This window comes from Microcebus murinus, chromosome 5, assembly GCF_040939455.1.
Source record: "Microcebus murinus isolate Inina chromosome 5, M.murinus_Inina_mat1.0, whole genome shotgun sequence".
Lineage (NCBI taxonomy): Eukaryota > Metazoa > Chordata > Mammalia > Primates > Cheirogaleidae > Microcebus > Microcebus murinus.
The window spans coordinates 11,147,449-11,168,717 of record NC_134108.1 but is presented as its reverse complement, the minus strand read 5'-3'; positions in this window follow the sequence as shown (position 1 = coordinate 11,168,717).

Sequence of the window (21,269 nt, the reverse complement as noted above, 5' to 3'; positions counted from 1 at the left end):
ATCAGTAGCTCTCACGGCCATCAGAGAGCCTGCAGCCTCCCATTCCCCACCTGTAGGCAATAACCAAGATAATCACATGAGGAAGCCTTTTATAACTGGGGCTCCCATGAGACTATCCGTTCCTGCCTTTCCTCTTCTTGGCCAGCTGCAACCTCTGCAGATCTTCTCCTGGCTGCTAAGCCTTACAGAAGTAAGAAGTTTCATTCCTGATTTTAGTATTAATGCTGTCAATCTGATAGTGGGTCCTCAGGTTCTTAGCCACACGATTGGCACACTCTCCTTACTTCATCTCATCACATAAGCCTATCATCTTACATCATCACAAGAAGGAGTAAGTGTAGTGCCATAATGTATTTTGAGAGAGAGAGAGAATGAGCCAGTGAGAGCACATACACATAACTTTTATTATAGGATATTGTTTTAATTGTTCTATTTTATCATCAGTTTTTGTTGTTAATCTCTTACTGTGCCTAATTTATAAATTAAACTTTATCACGGGAATGTATGTCTAGGAAAAAACATAGCATACATAGGGCTTTGTACTATCCATGGTTTTAGGCATCAACTGGGGGGCTTGGAACATATCCCCCATGGAAAGGGAGATCTACTATAATGCTCTTAAGAAGATCAAGTAAGATTATGTTTATGAAAGTCTTTTAAAAGGATTTAAAGACAACCTGCCCTGGCTGCATGAGGTTATGGCATTATTTTTTGTTGTTATTATCTATTTTGGCTCTCATAGACTTATTAGTTCAATTTCATTTTCTTGGATATGTTTGAGAGTGTTGAGGTCATGAAACAAGTTATCTCTAGATTAGAGAGATGTTATTATATATATGATTCCAGTAGCTATAAAAAAAACCTCTCATTTTTTCAAGTTAACACTTCATTTAAAAATACAATTGATTTTTACAAAATAGAACCATTCTACCACCATAATTTTTTCCCACTATTCATGCTAGACTTCTAAATGATAAAAAAGGAAAAATGTATACAAGTAGAATTTTAGGCAAAGGATAAACAATGAAGCACCCATTATAGCAACAGCACAAATACGAAACAAAATGCAGAATACCCAACCCTATGTGTATGGACTATATGTGTGCATGTGTGTGTGTGTGCATAGTGTCAGTGAAATTTAAGAAATACAAACTTACTAAGTGTACATTTACCTTTAACTATTAGTATTGAAGTGGACAAATATTCTCAGCAAGCATGGAAAAAAAAATTGGGGCTGGGTAGCCAACGAGATGATACATCAGATCCGAAATAACTGAGAGTTTACTGTAGTTTAAGCAGTGACATATCTTCTTTTTAGCAAAACAGATAAACGATCACAGCTGTAATTAAACCCCGGTCTGATTGCAGTGCCATGTCTAAGTGTTTGCCTGTGGTGTAACAATGTGCTTTCTCAGATGGGATTGCTTCTCTGTTGCTCTTTATTCCTGAATGACCTGGTCTCACCTGAACCAGGGAGGAAATGTACTGACCTATATGCAGTGATGATTTCCCTCAAGGTTTGACAGTGCTATTTGGTAAGTTATCTCTTTCAGGACCTCTGAGGGTGACTCTAGGCAATGAAAGAGTTAATTTTCCTCAAGTGGGAAATTAAAAAAGCATAAGTGGAAATTTCCATAATGGAGAATTAAGAGTATGAGTTCTTCTGTAAGAGGAAGGAAAGCTTTTATGGATTTCACAGGAGGATTCTTGGTTACTCTACTAAGCAACTTGCCTTGACTGTTCATTTTTTTTTTTCCAGTGGTGAAATGTAATATGTACTAGAATACCTCAGAAGTTGAAAACTGATAGCTTGTGTGCTCTGTTTGGCCTGAGGCATTAAAAATAAATAAGTATGAAATTTCATAGAAAAATATGGATTTATGGCTTCCTTTGAAAAATTGAGATATTTCATATGCCAATAAGTTGGCTGGAAGGTGGGTAGTGATGGGCTGTCCTTCTAGTGATGGTCTCCTTACAGGCACGGGGCATTTGCCAACCCTCTCTCACCTCACTCATCTAAGGGACTTGGTGTTAGAGTCTGCAACTCTTAATCTATATCCTCATTCATTTAACACGTTATAAAGACCTGTTATAGGCAAAACTTTGTTCAAGGAGCTAAATCAAGATGTATATGGCTTTACTACTCAGGGGTCTTATGAAATGCCAGACCACCGAGAAGCTCAGAGGAAAGGATTCCATGATATCAGAGTTGAGATGTGCTACAGATTTCTGCCTCGGAAACTCACAATGCCTGCTAACACATTAAAGACTCCGAAAAGCCTCCGGTAAGGAACCTTGTTAAGTATTTGTTTAAGAATTGTCTCTGAGAAAATTTTTGCAAGCTACATATCCGATAAAGGGCTGATAACTAGAATTTATTTAGAACTCAGGAAAATCAGCAAGGAAAAATCAAACAACCCTATCAAAAAGTGGGCAAAGGACATGAACAGAAATTTTTCAAAAGAAGACAGAATAATGACCAACAAACATATGAAAAAATGCTAAACATCTCTAATCATCAGGGAAATGCAAATCAAAACTGCAAGGAGATATCATTTATCTCCAGTAAGAATCGCCTTTATCAAAAAGTCCCCAAACAATAAATGTTGGCGTGGTGGATGAGGAGAGATAGGAACAAACTAGGCTGCAAACTAGTTCAACCTCTGTGGAAAGCAATATGGAGAAACCCTAAAGCGATACGAGTAGATCTACCATTTGATCCAGCAATTCCACTACTGGGCATCTACCCAAAAGATCAAATGACACTCTACAAATGGGACACCTGCACTCGAATGTTTATAGCAGCACAGTTCACAATCGCAAAGGTGTGGAAACAACCCAGGTGCCCATCAATCCATGAGTGGATTAATAAAATGTGGTATATGTATACCATGGAGTACTATTCAGCTTTAAGAAACAATGGTGATATAGCTAGCACCTCTTGTATTTTCCTGGATAGAGTTGGAACCCATTCTACTAAGTGAAGTATCTCAAGAATGGAAAAACAAGCACCACATGTACTCACCAGCAAATTGGTATTAACGGATCAACACCTAAGTGGACATACAGGAATTACATTTATCAGGTGTTGGGCAGGTGGGAGGGGGGAGGAAGGGATGGGTATATACAAACATGAGTGAGATGTGCAACGTTTGGGGGATGGTCATACTTGAAGCTCTGACTTGAGGGAGGTGGGGAGGCATGGGCAATATATGTAACCTTAACATTTGTACCCCCATAATATGCTGAAATAAAAAAAATGGAAAGAAAAAAAAAAGAATTGTCTATGAAAAAGACTTTTTATTTAATTAATTTATTTATTTTTGAGACAGAGTCTTGCTTTGTTGCCCAGGCTAGAGTGAGTGCCGTGGCGTCAGCCTAGCTCACAGCAACCTCCAACTCCTGGGCTCAAGCGATCCTCCTGCCTCAGCCTCCCAAGTAGCTGGGACTACAGGCATGCGCCACCGTGCCCGGCTAATTTTTTCTATATATATTAGTTGGCCAATTAATTTCTTTCTATTTTGAGTAGAGACGGGGGTCTCGCTCTTGCTCAGACTAGTTTCGAACTCCTGACCTTGAGTGATCCACCTGCCTTGGCCTCCCAGAGTGCTAGGATTACAGGTGTGAGCCATCGTGCCTGGCCTGAAAAAAATTTTTTAAGTGACATCTATTTCCTCCACCAGGGCTAGTTCTGGGGAACAACACACTCTGAGAAATGGTGATCTGTACCTTGGCTCTAAATTGAAGAAGGCTATTAACATTTACGATTAGAAACTTGTAATAGTCTCTTACACATATCTTCACAGGGGAAAAAATAACTGAATTAAAGACTGTTTGTCTACAACCTGAAGTGAGGCCCATAAGCTAGAAGGGCTCATGCACCTTTTTTGTAAAATACTTAAATTAGATGGAGCTTTATACTTTCTCTTTTTCAAAATTACCATTTGCATAGAGAATTTTTCTAAAATTCAGTCAGTATTGTAAGTGGGAAGAATAAATAAATGGGAACTGTTTCGAGGACTGATTCACTAATATATTCATGCATTCCAAGACAGCAAGCCCTATGCGTTTTACTTCCTAAATATCCCTAGAAAGCATACTCTCCTCTCTGACTCACGGGCTCCCTGTAGCACACACCGCTGCCATCCATCTCGGATTGACCGAATGGCCTCCCTGCTCTAATACATTTCCTACATCGTACCTGGACGAGCTTTTGAAAAAATGTGACTCTGATCACATTTCTTATAAGCTTTGAATGGCTTCCAATTGCCCTTGAAGACCAAACTCCTTAAGACATTTGCAACGTCTCCCATGACCTGGGTCCAGCTCTTTCTCCAGCCTCATCTCATTCCACCCTCCCCCTCTTTTTCTGTGCTCTATTCTCTCTTTTTATTTTTGCTACACTTTTAATGATTGTATAATTTTCATACAATAAAATGCACAAATCTTAAGTGTTCTCTATGACAAAAAAAATTTTTTTTTATTATTATTTTAAGACTTCTTTTAGTTCTTCAATGAGCAGGCTCCCTCTAGTCTCAGGGCTTTTGCACATTTTGTTTGTTTTGCCTGCAACTTCCTCTTCCCTCCCTGCAACTTCTGCTGTTAATCTATTTATTGAAATGTCAGCTCATTGCTTCTTTCTTGTCCCACTACCAACCCAGTTCCACCACTCTGACAGGTTCCCCTGTTTTATCTTTTCGGGTAGCAACCTCTACCTTTTTCTTCTTATCAGCCATCGTGATTTGTAATTACATACTTTTTAATATTATTTAATCAATATGTCTCTCCTTTTGTTTACTAATTTGCTAGCACCTGGCACAGTGAAGAACACTCAATAAATATAATTAAAGGTGTGTGTAACAGAAGATAGAATATTTATGTACACTGACAAAAGAAGTGACAGAATCCACCTTTTGGAAGATTTTAAAAATAAACCAAAATTGTTTATAGACTGAGACATTGATCCATATATTCTGGTAAAAACTTTGCTGATGGAGTGAGGGAAGTGGGGAGACAGGATGTAACTAATCTAGTAGCAATGAAAAATAAAAATTTTCTGGTGAAATAAGTAATGGTTTTCTGGTTGGATAATTCCACATGCAGAAAATGATTGATTAAAGTTTCCTGCAAGCCTGGGCTATGCAAATATAGCAGGTGTCTTTGTATATGCAAGGCTTGAGCAGAGTCTTTAATTTTTTTTTTTTTTTTTTTTTTGGAAAAGTTGCCCCTGTTGCGTTTGAGTCATATTTCCACATCTGTCAGTATGTTACAATTGCTACCCAAACCGGTATCAGATGTGGCCACCTAGGAAAAAATAAAAGTTTGGCTGCCCAGTATGAATAAATGTTCTAAATTACTTATTTCTGTTTCAATTAAAAAATAGGACACTCATGAAGGTTTGAGTATTGCCTAACAAATTCATTGAAAGCTCCATAAATATGTGTTAGATTAGCTGAATGAATGAGTGAATGAGTAAAATTTAGTAGAGAAAGAGCTGTGAGATTTTTTTTGTGGCATTCTTTGCTTGATCATGTGGCGATTTAAGGTACCTAAAATCTCTTTTTGAGAATTAGCTCCTTACTTAGGATCTTCTAGTACAACATGGTTCTTTTGGAAAATATTTTTTTAAGTGGTATAGGTGCCCAAAGGAGGACTTAAAAAACTGATGAGAAAAGGTCCACTTGATTCCAGAGACTGTTTTACATTTCAGGTAGGTCCGTGGATCAATGTTTCTGGTTCATTTCCGCATAACTGCATTCAATTTGCAGTATCATTTTTTATGGTCATCTCCTGATCTTTTTTTTAATCCTAGGTCTCAAAAGACTCCACCTCAAAGGGACTATAGCCACTAAAAATTAATTTACTCCTTACAGAGTGATGTCAGCAACATGGTAAAATAGAAAGTGACCTGTGCCTATGCCTCCCACCTCACAATAAGAATTCTGTACTCACCCACAGAGAAAAGTCTTTGTTGGGGACCCCACCATTCAGGTAGGAAATTGTGAAACTCTAATGGAGCCCAAGACCTAGGACGGTCATTTTGAGGGTGCACATCCATATCTAGGAGGCAAACCTGCTGACTGTGCTCCTGGGTTCAAACTCAGAAATAGCCCTGTGCCCCAAAGGGCGTGGCTACAGCCCCACTGGGCCTCGAACCTGCAACCAACACCATCTGCCCTGAGGTCCAGGAGGAATCGTGCATACGAGTGTCTGGACAGAAAGGCTCATCTGCTTGCCTACTGAGCTCAGTCTCAGCAGTGGGCTTGAAAGTTACCCTGCCTGCAACTTGGCTCTAGCCCCCTCAGTGTTGGTTGTAGCTTAGTACTGCTCATACAGGACTCAGAGGGAGACTTACTTATCCAAGTTACTGGGACAGGTTTCTGGCCTTTGTATTCACAGATTTTGAAGGGGCCCAGGCTTAATTCCAGCCCCTCTCTGCCACATTCTTGGAGATCTCCTGCCCCCCACAAACTCTGCTGAGACAAACTTGCCCTCTGGGCCTCTGTGACAGGCTTTCCAGGCTCTGTCCCACAGAAAATCCTGAAATGGTCCAGTCTCAGCTCCAGCCCCTGTCACTATGGTTGGGGAGCTATTCTGCTTGTGCAGGGAACTGCTGGGAAACACACCTGTCTGAGCCACTGGGACAGGCTTGCCAGCCTCTCTCCTACAGTACATCCTGAAAGGGCCTGTCTTGGCTCCAGTCCTTCTCTGCTGCAGCCTGGGAGAACTACTAGCCAGTCTGAGCCAACAGGACAGGACTGCCAGCCTCTGTCCCACAACAGATACTAGGCGAATTTTGACGACAAGCACTCACTAGTTCTGCCACACCAGGGAGTTTAATCAATGCTCCCTGTGACCTCAAAGCCTGCCCCAGATCTACCTAGAGAGAGAGGCAAATCTCAACTGTGCATTTTTCTACTGAGCATAGCAGTTGGTTCATCCATCCTGATCTACTTAACCTTGGGGCCCCTTCTGCCACCCTGACAACTGGTAAATTCAAATAGTCGTTACATCTAGCCAGGTAATACATCTTGTGGCCCAGCCAGATCAGAGGTGATTATAGCCCCCCCCTCCCGCCCATCTAGCAGCTCATGCTGATTGCAGAACTATGCCAGTGGTCTTGCAGGAGAGCAGAACACACCCGGCTACCTTACAAGAATTCAGAGCAAAGGTAGCATCTTGGTCATCTAGAGAACCTAAAAGCAAGCTCTGTCTACGTAGGGTCATTACCAGCTGGCCCATCCAGAATCTAGAGTAAACTAAATAGTGGAAGTTTATTCTTGTCAAAGGATGACTGTAAAAGCCAGAAAAGGCGAAAGTCTCCGCAAATACCAATGCAAGGACACAAGTATTACAAAGACTCAGGAAATATGACACCTCCAGTAGAAACTAACAAAGCTCCAACAATGAACACCAAAGAAAGGGAGATGTATGAAACGACAGAAAAAGAATTTAGAATAATCCTCTTTAAAAAGTTCAGTGAACTCCGAGAGTATATTGATAAAAAATTAAATGAAATTTGAAAAGCAATATATGAACAAAACAAGAAGTTTGACAAAGAAGTAAAAACAACAATAATAAAGAAACTCAAGTAGAAATCCTAGCAATGAAGACATATGAACGGGTAACAGATACATGAAAAAATGTTCAACATTACCAATCTTTAGGGAGATGCAAATTAAAACCATAATGAGATAACACCTCACACCTGTTAGAATGGTATAATCAAAAAGACGAAAGACAACAAGTGTTGGTGAGGCTGTGGAGAAAAGGAAAAGGGAACCCTCATGTACTGTTGGCAGAATGTAAATTAGCACAACCATTATGGAAAACAGTATGGTGTTTCCTCAAAAACTAAAAATAGAAGTAACATACGATCCAGAAATCCCACTTCTGAATATTTACCCAAAAGATTTGAAATCAGTATATCAAAGAGACGTCTGCACTCCCATGTTCATTGGAGCACTATTCACAATAGCTAAGTTATGAAACCAGTCTAAGGAGTGTCCATGGAGGGACGAATGGATAAAGAAAATGTGATATATATGCATATCATGGAATACTGTTCGCCTTTAAAAGGGGAGAAATTCTGTTATTTGTGGCAACATGGATGGAACTGTGGTCCTTATGTCAAGTGAAATAAACCAAGCACGGAAAGACAAATACTGTATGTTCTCACTTTTATATGGAATCTAAAACAATTGAACTTACAGAAGCAGAGTAGAATGGCGGTTGCCAGTCTTGGAGTTGGGGGAATGGGGAGATGATGGTCCAAAAGTACAAAACCCAGTTAGACAGGAGAAATAAGTTTGATTTTTTTTAGATCAATAGCACAGAATACTGCATATAGCTAACAACCAAGTACTGTACATTTCAGTATCGCTAAGAGAACAATGTCTAATGTTCTTATCAAAACATTTTTAAATATTTGAAGTGACATATATGTTAGTTAGCTTAATTTAATCATTCCATGTTGTATTTAAAAATCATAACATTACTTTGTACCCCATAAATATATACAACTATAATTTGTCAATATATAATAAAACAAAAAAGAGTGATTTCTGGCAACAAATTAAAGAGCAAAAATTTGTTCTGGCTCCTGATGATGTCATTCAGTTTCTCTTTGTCTTCTACTGCAAATAAAAATGTTCCTATTCAAATAAGAATTGCTGAAAATAGTCACTGATTAGGATTCATATATAACTGACACTGTTTTTCAAGATCAGTTATTTCATTATTGGTAAGATTTTCAAATTGACATGCATTTATTAAATGCCTACAATGATTGCCAAGTTCCTTCTGATTCTGAGAAAATTCTATTATTCTCTTCTTATATAAACCATCTTAATTTCTGGTTCTGTGACCCTGATTTATATTTGAGTCTGAGTTGCAACCCTGCTCAATTGAAGAGAATAATAATATTCATTTCCAGCAGCACAAGCTAAGAAAACAATGAATCATAGTAAGTAAATTAAATAACTGTATTCACTTTAGAAACAGACTAATATTTTGATTTTTTTAAAGTTAAAGGTAGTAATAATATCTCACTAGCTCTCTCAATAGTTGGATTACTCCAGCTCTAAAGAAAGAAGATGTGAAAGAAAATCGAGTTATTCTCAAATAGAGATGAACCTTGACACTATACATGGCAACTTTTAAGAATTCCATTAATATGAGCGACTCTTCAAAATCCTATTTAAAAATGTTGTCCAGTTAAATATGTTTTTTAAAAGGCCAAGTCTATGTTATTTAGCTAATGAGTTTCTTAACAATTTAAGATGCCTTACTATGTCATGATTTTAAATGCATTGACTTAAATGTGCCAGACTTACTATGCAACTTGAAAATCTCTGGGCTAACATGCAAACGTATTTGTCTCCCTCTGATTTGCTGTTCTGAAGCTTGCCCATCCTTCTTAGTCTTGCTTCTCTGGCTCTCAGGCAACTTCTGGGAAATTCCCCCGGGTCTACAGATCACTTTCTGTAATTCAAACTCTATTCTGAGACTATCCTTTATAGTTGTATACTTTAAAGCCTGAGATTGATATACATCCAATCCTTTAAAATTATTGCCTAGTGTTTCCTTAGGTTTGTCACAGTATTTACCTTAAAAAGGGGTACCCCTTAAAGGAAAAATGTCTTAAATTCAGCAATAGGTTTTGGTAGATAGGAAGTAGGTTCTATTATAAAAACAATAGAAATAAGTGAAGAGAGTTATGAGTTCTTCCTTCAGGGCTGTTTAAATGACCACTAGAATTCTCAGTGTTGATTTTGACTGCTTTAAGTGTAATGTGTCCCATTCCTTAGTGTCACCTCCTCAAGCCTTATATTAATATTTTCAAATATTATAATAAAACCTGGCTAACATTGTACTTCTTCAAAGATATCCTGAATGAAGGAAGCTAAATTGTTTCCTTCCCCAGTAGTTCCGAAATATCTCTTAATCAGGTGTCTGGGGACCTTAATATTTACTCATCCTTACCCTATGACCGCTATTGCTCTCCTTTCCTTTTCTTTTCTTTTCTTTTCTTTTCTTTTCTTTTCTTTTCTTTTCTTTTCTTTTCTTTTCTTTTCTTTTCTTTTCTTTTCTTTTCTTTCTTTTCTTTTCTTTTCTTTTTTCTTTTCCTTTCCCTCCCTCCCTCCCTCCCTTCCTTCCTTCCTTCCTTCCTTCCTTCCTTCCTTCCTTCCTTCCTTCCTTCCTTCCTTCCTTTCTTTCTTTCTTTCTTTCTTTCTTTCTTTCTTTCTTTCTTTCTTTCTTTCTTTCTTTCTTTCTTTCTTTCTTTCTTTCTTTCTTTCTTTCCTTTTTTTTTTTGTTTTTTTTGAGACAGGGTCTCACTCTGTTGCCTGGCCTAGAGTGCAGTACATCATTATAGCTCCTAGCAAACCTCAAACTCCTGGCCTCAAGTGATCCTCCTGCCTTAGCCTGGAGGATCCAAAGTGCTAATTCCAGCATTCCCAAAGTGCTGGAATTACAGGCATGAGCCATCCTGCCTAGTTCGTTCTCCTTTTCTGGAGTCATTGGAATGACCACTAAACTTTTCAATGTTGATTGTAATTGAAGATAATTATGCTGCTTCACTCAACTTTCCAGGGATGAAACGAGGTCTTTTTTAATAAATGCTTTGGAAAGTTGCAAATTTTCACCATTTCTCTTTCCCTCTGCTAATGGGAAATGAGGCTGGGATGCTTCCCTAGTGAATAGAACAAGGATCACAGGGATTTTATCATTTTTTTCTGGCAGAACAGGAGGAGAAAGAGGAGGGTTCACAATGGAGTGGGAGTAGGTGTTGGGAATGGAGAATATTTCTGTCATCGTGAGCTGAAGGTAAACAGGAGGCTGCTGAAGCTTCCGATTGATTCATTTTTTTGTTGATTCATTCATTCATTCCAGAAATATTTTCAGAATGTCTTCTATATGTCAGGCAGTAGGATGAAAGACATTTGTGTATCCTGGAGCTTTTATTCCAGGTTAACTAGTTCTGTTTTCAGGTTTGCCTTGGTTCTTCTTTAAAGGGGCTCTGTGTTCTTCCTACCTGTGTTTCCCCAGGCTCAGAGTGAGTTCAATAAACGCTTTTTATCGAGAATGATGTTCACAACAAGGCTTTTAACCTACTTAGGTGCAGAAAATTCCTTATATAAGAGTTTTTCCTTTGCCAAAATCATTTGTCTCCTTTCTTTCTTGTCCTTTTCTTTACTAGCACTTAATTTCTTATATGACTGTTTGTCATTCCTTTTCTTATCTCCTCTTTTCTCTTGAATTCATATTCTTCCTTGGCTAACAGGATAAAAATGCTTGGAGGATTTTTTTCCTCCCAATTTTTAAAAAATCTCGTTTATCTCTACATGACAGTTTCCCTTTTCTGATAGCTCTTTCATTTTAGTGCTTTTTCTTTTGCCTTTTATTTGGCGTGGCTTTTTAGTCTTGTGCTCAGTGAAGTTAGTTTTTTTTACACATTCCACCATTCCTTTTCAAGTTGGTCTGTATCCACGATTCCTTTCTCTCTTTTTTCTTCTTCTCAATAAATCTCTTTTCTCTTGATCTTTTTCTTTCTTCCTTTCTTATTCTCTTTCCTCATTTTTCATCTATGTTTCTAATAAAACTTCATCTTTTTCTTCACTGACTTTTTCTCAGTTCTTATTTTCTTACTTAGCACTTTAAGGGGAAGAAAGGTTTGGAAATTTATTTTTTTTAACCGTTGTCAGGAAAGAGCACACTTTCTGGGGGGGGCACTGCCTCTGTAAACACAACAACTAAGGATGTGCTGGGCCTGAGAGCCTGCCCCCCCCCCTGTCCTCAGAGTATTATGGGCTACAGAGGTTGCCAGGAGCCACACCTCAACCGCTGTGCAACAGTCGTCTTTCAGATGGAGAGAGTTGCTGATCCTTGTCTTAAAAACATTCAAAATGACTCCATAGTTTAATAACTTTTTCAACTTTTCGATTTACTTAGACCTCATTTTGTCCCTGGCAAGTTAAACAAGGCAATGTGATGATCTCCACCCAGTGAGCGAGGCACCTGAGGCAAACAAGGACCAGGGATTTTTCTGAGAACTCAAAGGCCTGTGGCAGCTACGTGGCCCCAGGCACCCCGCAGAGCACAGAGCCTGCGGAGGTCCTGGGCCTGCCCCTCATTTTCAGGACTTCTCTGGTGTCTGTCCCAGAGAGGGGTGTTTGGGCTCCACTCCTCTCTCTTCTCTCTTTCACATGCCATTCCTGGGGACATGGTTGACGATCATCTCGCTCTCTCAACTGCGCGTCACTCGGTCTGAGAAGCACCGTGCTAGGTCTCTCTCACTGGTCATCTTATTTCAGGACAGCATCCCTCCCGCCAGGAATGCTGAGACATGGATCCTGGCTCTTTGGCTGGCGAGGGAAGACCATTCCTTTTTAAAGTCCCTTCTAGAGCACCGTGTGATTCACCAATATCTCATCGGTAATTCCATGGTGTGCATGGAAACGCTTGTTGTTGAGATTTCAAAAAAGACAAATGTACCTTCCTCTTGCTTCTATTTAGTTAGATAATTCCTGTTATATTTTCTGTCCCTGCTTTTGCTTTTTATATATTTCTTAAATGAGTATCTATGTTCACATATGTTATATTAATATATGTGAATATATATTCAAATATGTTATATGAATATATGCGAATATATAAATACACACACATATGCATATATAGACTGTTACCAAGTGCCAGCCTTTTCTGCTCTAGGTCCTAACTGCTCTAGGTCCTAACCTGAAATACTATAGATTTCAAGGGTGTTAGAATGAGAAGGCCCCGTAAATTGGATCAAGACTTGCTTTCAACTTGGAGGCCAGACTTTGAAAATATTAACAGTAATATAAGGGTAGCAATGATCTAATTTCAGTTTTAAAAAGGACAATGCTTACAGGTGATATAAATTGTACAGATTATAAAAATGTAACATTTCAGTTCTTGCAACTATGTTAACACTGTCTCAAGGGAAAAATAAAAAGAAATTGTGTCTACTGAAGGTGATTTGGCAATCCAAAATGTTCTCACAAGAGCCCGACATGGGGGAGAAGTTATACATGTGGTCCTTTGTGTTCAAAAGGTCCCTAAGGGACTCCTGGTCAGGGCAAACTCCAGGTCCAAATGCAGTGAGTGGTTGAGGCAGGATCAGACCTCAGGACTTTCGACTCTGACTTGAGTGCTTCTTGTTAGGAAGCAGAGCATTAATTTATTTTCTCAGGACTCAGGTAGGTAGAAAATGGGAAGATACAAAGAAAGCAGGGCTGAGTAGGAAGACAGCAGTGCCACTCAACAGAGAGTGTCATTGCAGGTGCTCTGCCTGCTAGCGTAGGCAGCCGGCTTATAGGAACCCATAACCTTACAGTTGCTGCTTTTATTGACTGTTTGTTTTATGCCTATCTGTAATACTTATAAAATGTGCCTGTTTTGTATCTATGTATGTCTACCTTGTTTGCTTTTAACCTAGGACATTAAATTTAGCTTGTATTCCTCTATCATGGCCAGCGCTGCTTCCACTTTTAGACTTCTGAAGCCACAGTTTGACGTCCCCTGGCTTGGCTCAGTAAATGTATGTGTGTTCTGATCACAATGATACTCAGTTTGCTCTTCCTCCACTGGGAGGACATACGTTTTCATCATGAATCCCTGTGGAATTTCATTCTGTTTAGGTCTTGCCACTTTTCCAACTTGTGATCCTTGTTAATTTTAAGTAAGATCGTACAGTTGTGCTACATCCCATCCAGATTTATTTAGCATGTTCCCAGTCCATTTATCTAAGTAGCTAATAAAAAATGTTAAATTGAACTCAGTGCAGAGCTAACCATTGCTCCCTGCTGTGATCCCTGCTCACCAGATGTATTTGTAAGGAGGCTCCTCCGCTCACCCAAAGCCTCCCTACAACGTTCCTCTGGAGTCAAGGACAGCAAATAAAGTTATCACTAATTAAATTTTTAATATCCATTATAGATAATCTGTTAATTTTTAGTCAAATTTATGACAAGGTAGAATTATATTTTTATATGATCAATGTACTTAAAAATAGGTTAGGGACCTTCCATAATCACCGTGCATGTTCTAATTTTGCTCATTTACAAGACCTGGGGCCTAATTTTACTATTTCAAATGACTATAAAATTTTATAGTTGTTATATCTTTTCCTTTATGGCATATTGTTGGTCATACCTGTGATTTATTGGATTCCGAGTCCTTGATCAAGAACACAACGCCCAGTTATAAACTGGTTCCTATGGGAAAATGCAATCTGCTTTACAATGATTGTGTTTTATGGTGAAGTTTTTCAGGAATCCACTGTAGTAACAACTGTGGACTACCTACACTTAGACTGCTTCTAGTTCAAATTTCTATCAAGGTTCTCTGATATAGAAAGGAATAAAACTTACCATAACATTAAATAAGCTAACCCAATTTCATTTTTGTTCTTTTTTTGAGAGAGAGATTTGTAAATGATTTTAGTTTATAAGCTTTTAAAAGTGGAGGATCTCAAACCTTATTTATTTCACTTAAGTGATATTGAAATATTTTTACTTATTATTATGAGCATTTAAAGGGAAAGGGAGAGGGATGGTGAGGCAAGGGTGAGGAAAGGAGGGCAGTAGAAAGGAAGGAAGAGAGTTTGCAAAAACTAGAGACATGAAAGGGCACAAAGGCTCACAGAAGGGGAGGCCAGTGACATCCAGGATCAACCGGTCTCTGCAGAGGAGATGCCTTCATGGTCCCCTACAGGCATGTCGCTACCTGGCACACACTGTCTCCCCAAACTCGAGAACTCTGCTCAAATCACCCGCACAGCTGCCCGAGTGCCCTCTGCACTTGCTCATCCTGAGGTGAACTGAACTTAATCTCAATCATAAAAAAATAGGTAGTTAAATATATGGCGTTGGTCTTAGAGAATTGCTAATAACTGGCATTTGAGTAGCACTAAAATTTTACAAAACTCCTTTTAGCCACATTATCTTGTTGTAATCCCTACAACAATGATGCAAGGGATAGACTATTATTATCGTTCCCATTTTACTGATTAAAAAACCTGAAGCTCGGAGAGGTCAAATAACTTGCTTAAGTGCCACACAGCAAGGAAGTGGCATAGTGATAAGACAACCGTCTGGTTCTAATTCTAGCAATTTTTGTATTATACCTTCAGACCTCTCTGCTTACATTCCAAATGTGTACTTAATGGTATTTCAGGCCGGGCGCGGTGGCTCACGCTTGTAATCCTAGCACTCTGGGAGGCCGAGGCGGGCGGATTGCTCAAGGTCAGGAGTTCAAAACCAGCCTGAGCGAGACCCCGTCTCTACTATAAAAATAGAAAGAAATTAATTGGCCAACTAATATATATATATAAAAAATTAGCCGGGCATGGTGGCTCATGCCTGTAGTCCCAGCAACTCGGGAGGCTGAGGCAGTAGGATTGCTTAAGCCCAGGAGTTTGAGGTTGCTGTGAGCTAGGCTGACGCCACGGCACTCACTCTAGCCTAGGCAAGAAAGCGAGACTCTGTCTCAAAAAAAAAAAAAAAAAAAAAAAATGGTATTTCAGGGCAGAGGTGGTGGAAATAATTCCTAGCTGTGGGGGAAATAGAGGGGTCTCATTCTTCCTAACCTTCACCCTACCCTGTTGGAGACCATTACAACTCTGTTCTTTTTTTCCTTTCAAACCCAACACACTTTCTCTCTTTCATACCTTTCCCTCGCCAGTGACGTTCCACACTATCCCACTATGTCCTGAGACCCATACACCCGATTTTGCCCTCTGAGTGTGCAGAAGGAAGAACTCTTTCCCTGTGGCTGTTCTGTGCTCTGGCTGCTCCTGAAGGCTTTGCTTCTTTCAACCTGAGACTGACTTCAGTTCAGGTAAAACCAAGAGCCAAGGAAAGGAAGGGTAGGGAGAATCTTCCTTGTATAGATCACCAGGGCTACCAGAAAATAATGTCCTACCATCAATGATTCTCTAAGAAAGCCAACGTCATGGAGAGTTTATATGGTTAGCTGCCTCTTTCCTCTATATTGCATATCTCATTTCTTCCTGTATCTGGTCTTATTCTTGCCATATTTGTGTCGTAAATGAATATCATTAGAAAAGCTGGTTAAGCATAAACTACATTGCTAATATCATCTGTAACTCTGTTATTGAAAGTAAGTTTTAGATTTGAGTGACATCAAGGTTTACAATTGCCAAGACATATATGTTGCAACAAACGCCACTGGAAAGTACTTCATTATAATACATTGTTATTGATAATGTTATTACATATTATATAATTTTGAGTATATTATAATGTATAATATAATATATGTATGTGTCATAGAAAAACAACATCTGATTTATATTTCACAATACAATAGCTAATTATTCTCTCATAAATCACATTTATCTCTATTTCACCAACTGAGGAATCTTTGGTGCTGAGATTAGAAGCCGAAGGACAAAAAAGGAAAGAAATATGTTTTTATTTTTTGATAATGAGTATTTTGGTAGTTTAGTACATTGGTCCAGGATTTATTACATGGCAAACAGTTAAATACCATATAATGGAAATCCCCAGAACTATCTACCTGCCTTTGAGGATGAACACAGCTGGGTATTATTATAGGGAAATAGATCACGAGCATTCATGCAGTTGAATACAGGATCTATGCAATTGTCCTTGGCGAAGAGTTAGAAAGAGACCTTAGCAACTCGTGACTAACTTACTCAAGGTTTCGGGAGAAGGTTGACAGCACAGCAAAAAAGACAGCCCTTAGAGGAAGCTTGGTATGGACAGGACAGATTTAGGGAAATGTAAAAACAACTCAGCTAAATGACACACAGAGTCAAACTAATTTGTTCAGGAAGCCCCAGGTTGCCTGTGGTCAATATGCATTCGGAAGAGGTCATGCAACCAAGTGGGTCCACCCAGTGGAAAGAGAATGGAAATTAGGAAAATGCAATGGAGCCACCTGGCTCCAACGTACCCCCATCAGGAGCTGCCGGTCCTCTCCAGCAGGCATTCTCTTCGAGAGTGCTTGAAGGAGATTAGAGACAACTGGGAAGAGCAGAAATTGAAACCATTTAACTACAGAAACAAATGCTCGGCACTGAGTAGTAACCTGGTCTCAGGGTCCTGGTTAAGTGCAGAGCCCTCAGCGCCCTCTCCCTGGCCCCTTACTCGTCCCGTGGGCCTGTGTGTCCACTCCTGTTCACCTTCCGAAATCCCAAAGACTTCAGTGCTTTAACCTCCTGCTTTATTTTCTCACCTCATGTCCAGCTGACAGCAGACACGACTGTGCCGTGTTTCACTCGGGTGTTTCCCCCCAGCACACGCTGCGCACGGCAAGGCTGAGCTGCTCTCCTGCTCCTCGCCTAGCTTCCTCGCCTAGAAAGTTTCTCCTGTTTCTGTTCAGGGATAACATGCTCCCAGCCACAGAGGTGCAAAGTCATTTTAGACTCGTCTTGGACTCGTCTTGCTCATTTTCATGTCCAATCAATTTCCAAATGCTGTTGAGTTTTCCTTAAAATTTGTGTCCCCCTCCTTTTCTTTCCATTCCTACTATTAACCCCCATACCTGGATCACCCTTTAATTGCTTAACTGGTTCCTCTGCAACCTCACCCACCCCATCTTGCCTGACACACTAACACCAGAATATTATTTTTTAAGCACTTTTAAAATTCACGATGAAAAGTTTCAGAGACTTTGTATTGCCAATGGAATAAAGATTGCACAAGATCACAAAGTTGGAGACAGAGTTAGGGCTAGAACCCAGGATTTTCTAATATTTTTCTGCTAAAGTATACTCTGTCTTATGAATTCCAGCACAGGAATGCATTGTTTGTCTTATTTTATCTCTAAATGCTTTAGCTCTTTATACTTTGTTTTAATCTATAAGTGGCTTCCATTTCTTTTGGAAGTAGGAGGAATCATAGAACTTAAATAAATCAAAACAAATGTTGGTAAAAATAAAAATGCTATGTAGATAGGCAGGTACAACGACATCAAACAGTTGGAGCCCATTTGTTGTTGTTTTCAGAAATAAATTACATGGAAAGAATTTGGTTTCACATGCCATTTGCTACTTGATTCAGGTGAATTCTGATTCAGAATTCTCCCTTCCTTGACTCCTACTCTGGCTGGGCTGGAAGTAGCTCTTTGGGCTGAGCTCTGGCTCTTGCTCTGGTCCTGCTGTGTTTCAGGAATATCCAGATAGCTCAGTATTTCAATATTGTGAAAGAGTCGAACACCATCTATCCAAGGAATGTTCGCAGAAGTCCCATTTTAACAAAATCTAAATCAGGGTTGGAAGAATCTAACAAGGCTTATTTATAATGTCTTCTCTTGGATCTAAGAGGCCTCCCCCACTAGGGGGTTCTAGCAGTTTTTAGGGCTGAGAAATTGGGAAATTGGTAAACAAAAGCAAAGAGCTTTGGGGGAGGGGAGCTCCACAGCTGTGACCTCATAGACACTTGGGGAAAAAAGCTTTCCCCAAAATCCTGGAAGAGGGCTATTCTGGGCTCAGCCTTTGAAGGGCAAAAGACCCCCTGTATCCCATCTCGGGCCCAGGAGTTATCTCAACTATTAGTGGACTTTTATCTTATGCCACCAAGTTATAACAAATGAGAGATTGATTCAATACATGGAGCCCTTATTTGGCAATTTTCATCTTCAATGCACTTTCCAAATGCTAACTAATTAATCTGCTTGACAGCGTTCCATTTAATAGTTGTACATGTTTTATGTTCATAAACTCTTACAAACTTTTTATTGCTTTGATATTTCATTTCTGTTTTTTATTTTCCCTGTGTTCTTCCAAGGCCCAATTCACATAATTCTTTGCTGACATGGTGCCGCGCCCACCTCCACCACCCAGGTGTCCTCATGGGGTAGATGCTCCAGCAGGAAAATGAGACAGATGAGGACATGGGAAGGAGGGCAGGAGGGAAACACACTGGCCGGTGTGAGTGTCAGAGATGGACCCGGAGCTCATGTTGCCACTGCCTCTGACGCGGCCACCAAGATTGGGTGTTTGAAAACAGGATCTTAGAGCAGGACCTGGAGCATAGTTGTCACTCACTAAATACTTGTTGAATGGATTAATTAAGGTGCTGAAGAGCAGCCACACCTCCCCTTCCACTCCCTCTTCTCTTCCTCCCTCCTCCATCCTTCCCTCCGTACCTTCCTGCTCTCTCTTCTCTCTCCCTCTTTCAGTTGGGGAGCCATGGCCATCCTTCAGCACATTAATGGAGCCATTCAACAAGTATTTATTGAGTGCCTATTATGTGCTGGGCCCCATTCTAAGTGCTAGGGATAGAACGGTGACCAAAGCAGACCTCAGTCCCTGCCCTCAGGGAGCCCCGATATCAGAGCCTAGAGAGCTACCTCCAGTATCTCCCTCACACATTCCATGCACTTTTTGCCTCCTTATTCTAGAGCATCCCTCAGGGCAATGAGTTCCATATGCTCATTTTTCATGGGGTAAATACAACTTAGTTTGTTCTAAAGCTTTCTCACTCAAGCCTCAAGTTGCACTCCCAGGAATTAGTGACCAAAGCCACACTTGCACCACCTAGACCACTAGTTCTGGAGATTTTTGGGTTATGAAACTCATTGAGAATCTGGTAGATATGCATTCACTAAACAGAAGAAATGTGTATGTAGACACAAAAGTATATATGAATATTTGTCATGTACTTATATATATATTTATATATACAGCATATATAGATGAAAAAATGTGCCAGCCATTTTAAGGAGTTTACAAATCACCTAAAGGCCCATGGACCCCAAGTTAAGGAGCATTACTTAATCTAGAAATATCACAGTTTTATAGAATTCGTCTCATGTATATTTCAGCTATCACATTTATATTTTGTAGATTGGAGAATGCTGATTATTAACACTGATTTTCATAGGCAAGCATCTTCATTTTTATCTCTTTGATGGTTTCTTTGAAGCATCTTGGCCTTTCTTAAGGTAGGACTTGAAATACACAGAGTATTCTAGCTGTGGATATGCCATTATTTTAGACAGTAGAATATTGGTTTCTGCATCATTTTTGATCTTTTAGTGAAATTGGTACATTGTGTTTAGGGTATATTTATAATGATGGCATGCTGCACAGTAGGTTTAGATGGTGACTGAAACCTGGGAATCCATCATTTTTCCAGGATAATTGGTATTATGCTCCCCTGAATGTATTCTCTTACACTTGCCTATAAGGAATTTCATCTGCCAGTTTTCTGCTCCCATATGCAGTCTTGTGAAATTTTCACAGTTTCCTCTGCATAAATGGCATAATATTTCATTATTAAAAAGAACTTAGTGTCATGTGCAAACCTGAGGATTTTATTGCAAACAGTCTCTTATTATGTCTTATCATCCATTTGTGAGTTGGAACAGTTTAAAAACTATTTTTTCTTGTCCTTCTCTTATTTTGGGGAGCCAGTGTCAGCTTTCTTCCAAGACACAACAGTTAATTAAATTCCATGTTTGGTCCCAAATAACGTGTGGCAAATTATGAATAGTGGACATCTCCAGTTAGCTGGATTATGGATGATTCTAATTTTATTCTTTTTGCTTCTCTGTGTTTTCTACAAAGGACATATATTGTTTTTGTAATAAGAGATGTTAAATATATGTAATTTTCATGGAATCTTATCAAACTCTTAGTATTTAAATAGATGCCTTCTGAAGTCTTCTTTCCCACATGCTTCTTAAAAATGTAAGGGGGGGAGAATGAAGAGAAGTTGATTAATGGGCACAAATACGGGGTTTGATAGAAGTACTAAGACCTACGATTAGATAGATCAGTAGGTGACTATACTTTACAATAATGTATTGTATATTTCAAAATAACTAGAAGAGAAGAGTTGGAATGGTTCTAGCATAAAGAAAAGACAAATATCCAAGTAGGCTGATATGATCTTTACAAATTATATGAATGTATTAAATTTTCACAGGTTCCCTGAAACTATGTATATCTATTATACATCAATAAAATAATTAAGGAGGTATAATCTCCCTTCCAGAAACTCTCTTGCCTTTATTACTGTAGATTATCTTACTCTTAAGTGTACAGGGAACCGTATCTTTTGGTCCTTTCTCATGAATGCCTGTCACATTGCTAGTTTGCCAGTCCTCCATTCAATTGATTTGTCTACACAAGGTTCAATGAATCCAGAATTTCACCCTTGAGTTTCTTTTAAACTCTTGGGTGGAGCCCATTTATTTTCAGTGATTACTCAATTTTGGAAGAGAAAATTGTGACAAAATGCATTATTGAT